Source organism: Telopea speciosissima, chromosome 3 (genome assembly GCF_018873765.1).
Source record: "Telopea speciosissima isolate NSW1024214 ecotype Mountain lineage chromosome 3, Tspe_v1, whole genome shotgun sequence".
NCBI lineage: Eukaryota > Viridiplantae > Streptophyta > Magnoliopsida > Proteales > Proteaceae > Telopea > Telopea speciosissima.
This window is the reverse complement of record NC_057918.1, coordinates 29,238,548-29,248,753: the sequence shown is the minus strand read 5'-3', so window position 1 is coordinate 29,248,753 and position 10,206 is coordinate 29,238,548. Positions and strand designations below refer to the sequence as shown.

Sequence of the window (10,206 nt, the reverse complement as noted above, 5' to 3'; positions counted from 1 at the left end):
CCCAGGCCATCCATGAAAAAGGTTCCACTGCTCCAATGGCGATTTCATGCACTTGCAATTTTGCAAAGTTGCAGACAGAAAGCCCCGGCTGCCATTGTTGAATAATGATTCTCCATGCCAAAGTCGCACCTTAGAAACACGACTTTGAAATTTTAATTCTTTAATCCGCGCGGGTTGTATCCGTATCATGATTCACGCTCTTTCGATTCACTTTCTTTCTTGAAAAGGTTGATTATCTAACTGGGCCCGCTCAGCGACCCACGCTTGAACTGGACCTTGAGTGGGCCAGCCCGTTTGTAGTCCGAACTGTAAAGTCTGGTGTTAGTTTTCTTCCCAAAATTGAAAAGGAATCAATTCCAATCTCCTCTCTGGTAACGATAGACAATAGAGAGTACTCCGGAGTAGAATCAGTTGACCCAGAAAGCACACCAACAGCAGGGTTTTGGAAAACGGAATTGGGGATGGAATCGGCTCGAATCGGTCCACAATAACCCTAGAATCTATCCTCAGATCCAAAAACAGTGAATTTCTAAGGTTTTTGGGTGTAAATCATGAGCAACAGTCGGGATCGGGATTCACTGATCCGATTCTCGATTCTTGAAACCATGACCAACAATTACAACTCAGTCAAAGTAGAAAAGCTGCAGAGAAGAACTGGAAAGTTGAGAACGATACAGTAGCAGCTATTCAAAGATACAGAGAGGGTCAACCCAGGAGCAGAACATGGTTTGGAAACATAGGTGTGTTAACACCAACATTATAGGTTTCAATTCTTGCTCCCATTGAACCATTTGTATCTATATGCATCAGGATCCCGATTCATGGATCTCTCGGTTCGAGAAATAAGAGGATCAAGCCATTTCTTCCGACTCTTTTTCAAATTCGATAAATGTTGGTTGATCGTATATTTCATTATAGTTCTATGATTCAGAGTAAGTATACTACTGTAGAAATCTACGAGCATTTCAACAAGATTAAGTCAGCAATTTGGTATTTTATATTATAATTCATTCTTTAGCTTGGTACTTCTCCAAGCTTTTACAATATTGCTCCTGAAATACAAAATATCTAGCTAAATTTCTCACACCCTTAAATTCAAGTATTACATAGTGAAAGATTATTGCAAAGTATGTTTCCAACTGGTAATAGTGAATAACAAGAGGAAGTTGCCAGAGTTGGGGACTTTCAACAGCCTTGCTACTACAGTTGTAACAACTATTCCTTGAATGCCAACTGTCTGATCAGCTTGTCAACTGATTGCTCATGCTGTACATTTTGAACCAACCTGGCCTTGATCCGGACCTGTTCTATATTTTGCTTCAAAGTCCTGGCAATTCCATGAGTGACACGGGTTGCAAAAAATGCTTCTATTTCATCAGCCTTCTCCCAGCTACAAAACTGCCAAATAAAATAAATACCTCTGAGTCAGCCATATATTATATGGTTCATTTAAATAGAACCCAACAGGTATCATAAACAAAGACATGAACAATTTGTTGCTATGCAACCCTCACATCATAATCTAAAACTAGAGAATATTATTGACATATTTTATTGATTTCCAAAATAAAGTTTCAAAACTTACAGGTGTTACAATCTCTCGTATGAATTGGGTGAGTAGGCCCCCAGAGCCCCATCTGTCTGCAATGAGGTCCCAATTATCCTGCATTCATTCAAAAGAAACAAGTGGTAGGGCGGGGAGAGAAGAAAGCGTTATCCTGTATTCAGAACTCAATGACAATACACAAGAAAATTTTAAATTTCAGGCAATGGGAATAGATGGTCAAACAGTGAAAAGAAAGTTCCTATTGTACTACTACAAAGTTCTTAAGTGGGCTTAGCATAGTAAATCTATACAATGTTTGAATGAACGATATAATTAGTGTTTATGGACAAGATTAATATACCACTGCAATATTTGTTAAATTACATGCTACTGGATTGCTATACATATTTCTTTTTCTTCCCCCCTCTCCCCCTCCCCCTCCTCCCGCCCTTAGTGATAGTTTAAAACATCATATGCAAGAATAATTTACAAAGGACAGACAAATTTCGGAGCTTCAAAGCAATTTTATACTATTAAAGTGTGCATAAAGATATACAGAACATGTTGGTTGGCAGGCTAATCAGTGCAAAATGGAGAAGAAAATCCATTCAGTGCAAGTCACATACAATTAACTCTATAAAAAGGGCATACCCACTGCACGAAGCTCCCGCCACTGCAGGGTCTGGGGAGGATCATAATGTACGCAGCCTTACCCCCGCTTTGTGGAGAGGCTGTTTTGCGACTCAAACCCGCAACCACAAGGTCACAATGGAGCAACCTTACCGTTACGCCGAGGTCCGCCCTCTATGCTAAGGTTAATTTATGATTTTGAATAATAGCCTGAGAAAAAGCTACCTTTAACCATCTCCATGCTATTTCAGGGCCTTCTGAGCTTATTCCTGAAAGTCCGTATATAATATCTTGATCTCTAACCTGATATTATATTGATAGGACATCTGAAATCAGAACAACGACCAGACTCTCAAAGCCCGTTAGTGAACAAGATCTGATCAGTGAAGTGTACTACCTCATCAGACAGCAAAAAGTTCAATACTTCTAGAACAATAACTGAGTCTGGACAAGAAGCCAGTGAGCCTACAAAACATAGAAGTTTAAAGTTTTCATTACAAACAACTGAGGATTCCTATAACATGATGTTACACATGTATATCACTTATGTAGGACTCGTGTCTTCTCTTGAACTGCATCAGCCTCTCTATATACATTTAGAAGAGATTCAAACCCAGTTCTATTTTTTGCACTAACATTTTGCATTACAGCAACAAATGCAACCTAATGAACATTCTAAGTTTCACAGATCAGTAAGGAAGACAAGAAGAGGAATATGAAGGCATGATCTGGAAATAAAAAGTCAGTAGTACCCTTCTCATGTCAGCAGGAAGAAGTGGGGTGTTCCCATCACCCAAGAATATGTGGAAACACCTGAGTGCTTCCTTTTGAGTCGCACTATGGCCAAAGACTACCAATGCGGTCAAGAGCTCCCCCCTTAGCAGAACATTCAAGTGGCTCTCACCAGATATAGTTTCCCAGCCCAATTTACTAGATGTAAGAGCAATAGACAAATCAAATACGAGTAAATGACCTGAAGAATTTTTTGTTATGGTACACGCTACTGAATTGCAAAGAATAAACTGTCAGTGCAAACAAGTTTTAACCTGAATAATGAATAGACTCTAAATTTCAATCAAATTTTACTAGAATATCAATGAATTCTAAGCACTTCCTTATAAAAGTTACAAGTGCTGATAATTAGTATCAGAAAGTAGGAGTTCAGAGCTTCAGTTGTCCATATGCAAACAAACTTAAGAACATGTATGTGAGGATAAGAGAGAGAGAGAGAGAGATTTTTATTATTGACCATCATTAGAAATAGTGAGAACAATTTTGAGAACTTGAATACAAAAAAAATTACAAGGTTGATTAAAAAAATTTACATGAAAATAGACTGGTAAACAAACTGCTAATAGAACAGGCAAATGGTCAATGCTTACTTTGCAGAGAGTAAATTTTTGAAAAATTGTTTCAACTCATTCAATGAATATGGGATGGCCTCGCTTGAGATCTTCACAATGTTATAACTTATCTGTTGGAAGGAAAGAAAAAGAAAAGGTCATGTTTTTCTTTTTGTGAATGTTATGAATTTCTCAACAGGACATGGAAGAGATATTACACCAATTAGCCTTTATAAAGCAACATAATCAATCTCTTTTCTGTATACATTCATCATGGAAAGCAAAGATGATAGTGACAGCTCAGAAGCCTCGAAAAGAGCATATGAATCATCCAAAATGCCTAAAATGAGAACAGCATGAGGTCAGATCTATCTCTTGCTATAAAAAATTGACAAGGGTATGTACATGGTTAGTATGTTACTCACCAAATCTATCTGTTGAGGACAAAAGATTAGCCTCTCTGGCTTTCATTAGTCGAGCTGCAAGGACATCATCATACTTCACCCTATAAAAGCCAGTCTGTCCAACATTAAGTTTTACCCATAGCTGTTCATCATCCCATTTCTCTTGATTTAACTCATAAGTTCTAGCACTGCCATCAGAAGAACAACAAAGACTAGAAATGTCCAATTCCCAGATTTAGTTTCTATCAAGAAGTTCTTGCGACGTTTGTAAGAACCAATACATAGTGTAACTGGAACAATCCATTCTCTGTGCCCATGTCAACCAGATGAAAGAAATTGTGACGGCAAATCCAAAGAGAACCATCATGTTTCAGGCGATTAACAGGATTTCAATCTTCTGAGATTCTGAGAGCTATGAATGAACTTAATAAGAAAACCCAGATAAATGCATCTCTGTTTCTTAGTCAATATGAATTACCTGTTCAAACTCTATAATTTGATTTTTAGATTTTACATATAGGACTGGATATCCCATTTGCTTTGTCCATGTATCCATCAATTTACGCACTTGGATTCCAGATACCTCAGAAAGAACATCCCATAGATCTTCTGTCTTAGCATTTTTCCATGCATATTTCTTTATATACGCAGCTAAAGATCTCTGTTTCAGGAAAAAGAATAGTATGTTGAGTCAGAACACAAAATGGTTTATGAAAAGGATCATAGATTAAGTTGGAACATGTGACATGGCATCAAAGGAAAATCCTAACCATGGGCCAAAATTGGCTAGCTTGTCAACATAAATCAGCTAAACCGTGGGTTTCTATACTATTTGATATTTTCTAGTACTCATAGGATTGAATTTGTATTGGATATCTTTCAGCTCTGTTAAGCCTGATTTGGGTTTCCTGCAAGTCAATGAAGGTATTGTTCTGAAATTCCAGTTTTCATTCAAATTCTTATTCAGCTACTTAATCTCTGATTGTGCAATTACATTTCCTTCATTATATATCTGTATATTTTTATTTTAAACCCCATATTTCATTGGTCTAAGCTCTTTGATTTTTTTGCATTGATTTGTGAGCAGAATCTGAACTTGGATAATGACACCCCTTATAAACAGGCAGAGAAATCCATTAATCCTGAACCACAAGACAAGTCTGAACCTAGAAAACTTGACCTGAGTTTTGTAATCATTGGATTCCTGGTTTGATAGAAATTGATCTTCTCCCTTGAGTTCAATTTTGATTTTCCTGGAAATTCTGATGCTCTGTCAAATATCAATCTGTTCTGAGAATTCCTTGTTATTTATATTAGACTTGAATTCTATTATCCTATTCCTCTTTTAAGTCATTGGATGTGTTACTATCTCCTAGTCGAAGTAGGACATGGATTTTGTAGTGGCTTACAATTCTTGGTCATGCATCACTGGAGTTAAAAGGATTCTAACTCCATTCTAGTATCAGTAGCAATAGAGTATGCTATCATATGTTCGACATATGAAAGCCATAAAAGGGTTGTAATGATTGGAATTTAAATAATAGTTGAAGAGCGTTGAGATTCCACCTGGAATATATCATCCCCAAGATAATCTTGCAGCATTCGGACAACAGCAGACCCTTTTTTATAGGTTATTACGTCGGCAACTTCATTTATTGAACGAGCATGTAGGACCTCTACCTGTAACATATGTATCTCCTAAATTAAACATGGAAAGATCACTTAAACAGAAAAACTAGGAACCAGACTTGCATCATGTGGATCCACCATAAATATCATCTCAAAAGAAATATTAGAACGAGCAATGAGTTTGTTACTTTGTATATGGGGCAGATATTTAGATACTGTGAATTCAAGACACCGTGCTCTCATCTGCAGTAAATAATTAAATCTCTAAATAGAAAACATAAGAAATTTAGAAAGAAATTATGACAGGCATGAACCTTAATGAAAATGTAGATTTTCATTACCCCCAGCTGTTGCTTCAACTGCTTACCTTGAACCAATTGGAAGAGCACAACAGATATTTTAGGTATAGACTAAGGCAGATCAAATTGGATTTAACTTCAATTATGCTCTTAGAAAAATAACTAATACTTGGACAGTAGTACATAACAAAATGAGAAAGTGTGATTTTGACTCCATCAAAGATCACAAATAAATGCCCTCCACCCAAAAAAATTAAGAAAAGGGGAAAGAGTTAACTTCAGGGCATAGCCCACCAAACTTCTAGGTAGATATTAAGAGAAACACTTGATGACGAATAGAGCACCAAAAGGGATTCAAAGCCCTAAATACGTAAAACATAGTAAATGAACTTTGGTGACAAGATGAGTGAAGTCATTCGAGATAGTTTGGCCACATGCAATGAAGACCAAACAACAAACCCCTAATAGTTGTATTATGGGGCAATTCAAGGTCTTCAAAGAACCAGGGAAAGGCCAAATATGACATGAGTTGAGGGCAGACCTCGGCGCAATGGTAAGGTTGCTCCATTGCAACTTAGTGGTCACAGGTTTGAGTTGGGAAACAGCCTCTCCACGAAGCAGAGGCAAGGCTGCATACATTATGACCCTCTCCAGACCCCACAGTGGTGGGAGCCTCGTGGACTGGATACGCCCTTTAAGAATGCATAAGTGTTAAAAGCAGAACTTTCTTTCTATAATGCTGAGTGCTAAGGTTCTTGGGCCTTCTCCCTGACCCTTGCCTCTTAATGATCCTCAAGATATATTCCTCCATGCCTTCGAAGTTAAGTTCACAACCATGGCCACATAATGGGTTATTACGTTAAATATTAAATGGGTTATTATATCCATAGATCCCATCAAAATTAGTTATAATTAAGAAGATTAACCTCAATTGGGTGTGATTCTTCCAGTGCACCGAGCAGTAGACCACCAACTGTTAGTTGAAGAAATTGATTCCAGATCTTCCACTCAGGATATAAGCAGTCAGTGGCTAAATAGCTCACCTGAAAGTACAAAATTGATAAAAGAAAAAAAAAAATCAATTCCATCATGATTGCTGATACAGTGCCTGTCAAATACCAAAGTTGGAAGCTGGAAGTACCCAAGTTGCAAATCCCTCATTCAGCCATAAATGAGTCCACCATTCCATTGTTACTAAATTGCCAAACCACTGATGAGCCACTTCATGTGCTACGACAATTGCAAGCTTGAAGTATTAAATTTATTGTCAGCATGGACTAAAGGAATTTCGAATGTCACTAATAAATAGTACACGTTGGAAGCATTTGAACGAACCAAAGAAAAATACATAAATTAAAAAAAAAATGAGGGAAATTTTAAGGATGGCTGTTTTTTTATTAGAAGAAAGGACTTATTTGTCATAGACAACATCTAACAAATCAAGCAAGAGTTCATGCACATCCAGCTATGGAACAATACCCGCTGTTTGTTAACTGCAGCAGACTGCAATTCATCATGGAGCAGTTCATTTTCACGAAATGTAATCAAACCATAATTCTCCAAAGCCCCAAAAGAAAAATCAGGGATTGCAACCATATGCAGTTTAGGAAGTGTATATGACATTGAAAAAAATCTGCAGAACCCCATATCAAGTTAGCACGACAAGAGAAAATGTCAAAACAATAGCTAGCTAAAAAATTAGATATCTATACTAATAAATAAAGAACGCTATAAATAGCATTGTCAGTGTGTAAAGATAGCTGAAACTGTACACGGGGTTTCCGATTCATGGTATCATAGAACAAGAACGAATAAAAGAACAATATTAAGAAGAAAAAAACAAAATTCGTATATAGATCAAGCACCCTTACAGCAATATCTAAAGCTAACTTCCCTTTCTCACTCTCACCAACTGGGCAGTATGCACGGACCTTAATTCCTAGAACAACCAGAAAATCAAATGAGTGTAACTTAATATTTTTATTCCTAAAAGAGCAGTTATATGTTCAAATGCAAACCATTGCTTGTTATATCTTCAACATAATCAAACAAGCCGACTACAAAAGCTACCAAGTATGTTGACATAGTTGGCATTTCATCAAAAGAAACTGTCTTCAAGTGTCCATTAAGCTTTTCATCAATAACTGGCATGTTGGACAATGCTGTAAACTCAGATGGTACTTCCATTGTTATTTTGAAAGTAGCCTGTAGGAAGTGATATTACACAAACAGAAAAAGGAAAATGACAATCAATCTCATGGCAATCCAACAAAATTACATGATTGTTGTAATAATAAACTGATTTCTTTTGATCTGGGAGGCATTTAGCATGTAGGTTAATTAAAGAAAAATATGGGCCCACAAATCCATAGAGGTACAATGTAATTTGAAATACATGAGTATCTACATTTCTTAAATACATGTTTATATAAAGCATTTTGAATTTTGAAATCTGTATAGAGAATGTGTGCACGGGGAATGACTGACCACAAGCAGGACACCAGAACAATTGGTAAAACATAGTAGGGATCGTCAACAACAATCAAATTTGTACCACCTAAAAGTACTTTGAAGTCGAAGATCAACATGAGCAGAGAATATCAGCAAATGAATTGTTTTCATTGATTGACTGCAGCTAACATTTTGCAGTCGCAAAACCGCACACAAGAAAAGTGGCTTTTATTTATTTATTTATTTTTTTTTGGTGGGGGGGGAGGGGGGGGGGTTGTTAGATTGATTTCGCCTTTGATTGCGTTGATTTTATCATCTTTTGAAATCCTTTCCCTGTATGGATGGGTTCTGCTATTGTCCTTTATACTTTCAGTTTCATCCATATTGTTAAGAAGCTCCAAATTGCCTCTATAACCATATATGATCCTAGATAATATCACTAAAGTATACCTTGAGAGCAGGTTCATCCCAGCACGGGAAACACCGTCTCGCATCTGCCACTGCGAATTGTGTAACAGCCATGTTTTTCTTCTCTCCCCCAACCACAAAGGTGCTGTTAGAATCCAAGGTCGTCATTTACATCAAACAGGATTTAACAAAGAAAATCCAGAAGAAATAGAAAAGAGCAGAGCACCTTCTGTAAAATCCTATCAAGTGATCATTAAGGATTCCTGAAAAATTAACCCCTAAAATCCCCTCTCCCAAAGGAAGAACATCAGCAAAGGCCAACACAAGTTTCTCGTCTTCATTGTCTACGGTAACATCTGAAGGTCGGTATTCCTGCAAAAAATAAATAAGGGAGTGGAGAGTAGTTCCTAAGTACTCTGTATGATTGAAGATGGAATGAATTTTCAAAGCTACAGCTTATAAAATACCCGTTGATGAGAATCCCTGAAGTATACTTCAGTGATGACAAGTTCAAGCGCATTCAAGACGAGGAATTGTGTCTCTTGGACGATATCGAGATTGATTTCGACGGAACCGGCAAATGTGCATGCCGATAGATCAGGCTTCAACTTGAGATCGTACCGTTTTGGGATTGCAAATTTTGGTAGCTTGACCTGACCTTTGAGCTGTTCATACATCATTTTGTGATCCATCTCTCTCCCGCTTGCACTCACAATTCACAAACACACTTTAACGTCGCTGAGGGTGAGCGAATGCAGAGATATTTTATCAAAGGGGAGACTGAGGTAGTGACGACTTATCCGTTCCCAATCGCTTTCAGCTTTGGACAATTCGTTTGACTTGGAATCTTCTTCGTTGTCCTTATTCCTTTATTTTCAATGAACTCGGTGACCGAGAGAGGAGGGCCTGAGTCATCATGAGAAGACGAGAAAATCTATTTTGACCGTTGATAGTATTGTATATTACGTATGTTGTGTTGTGCCCAGGCCATCCATGAAAAAGGTTCCACTACTCCAATGGGGATTTCATGCACTTGCAATTTTGCAAAGTTGCAGACAGAAGCCCCGGCTGCCATTGTTGAATAATGATTCTCCATGCCAAAGTCGCACCTTAGAAGCACGACTTAAATATTTTAATTCTTTAATCCGCGCGAGTTGTATCATTATTCACGCTCTTTCGATTCTCTTTCTTTCTTTCTCTTTCTGTGTCCTATGCAACGTTCACTTTGAGCTTACTAACACTTGAAAAGGTTGATTGTCTAACTGGGCCCGATCAGTGACCCACACTTGAACTGGACTACGAGTGGGCCGGCCCGGTTGTAGTCCGAACTGTAAAGTCTGGTGTTAGTTTTCTTCCCAAAGTTGAAAAGGAATCAATTCCAATCTCCTCTCTGGTAACGATAGACAATAGAGAGTACTCCGGAGTAGAATCAGTTGACCCAGAAAGCACGCCAACAGCAGGGTTTTAGAAAAAAGGAATTGAGGATGGAATCGGCT

At 37.7% G+C, this 10,206-nt stretch overlaps 1 pseudogene; it reads right to left on the bottom strand.

Annotated features, from left to right (window-relative positions):
- Nucleotides 1-1,084: 1,084 nt before the first annotated feature.
- On the bottom strand, nt 1,085-9,457 carry LOC122656286 (annotated as a pseudogene).
- Nucleotides 9,458-10,206: the final 749 nt, after the last annotated feature.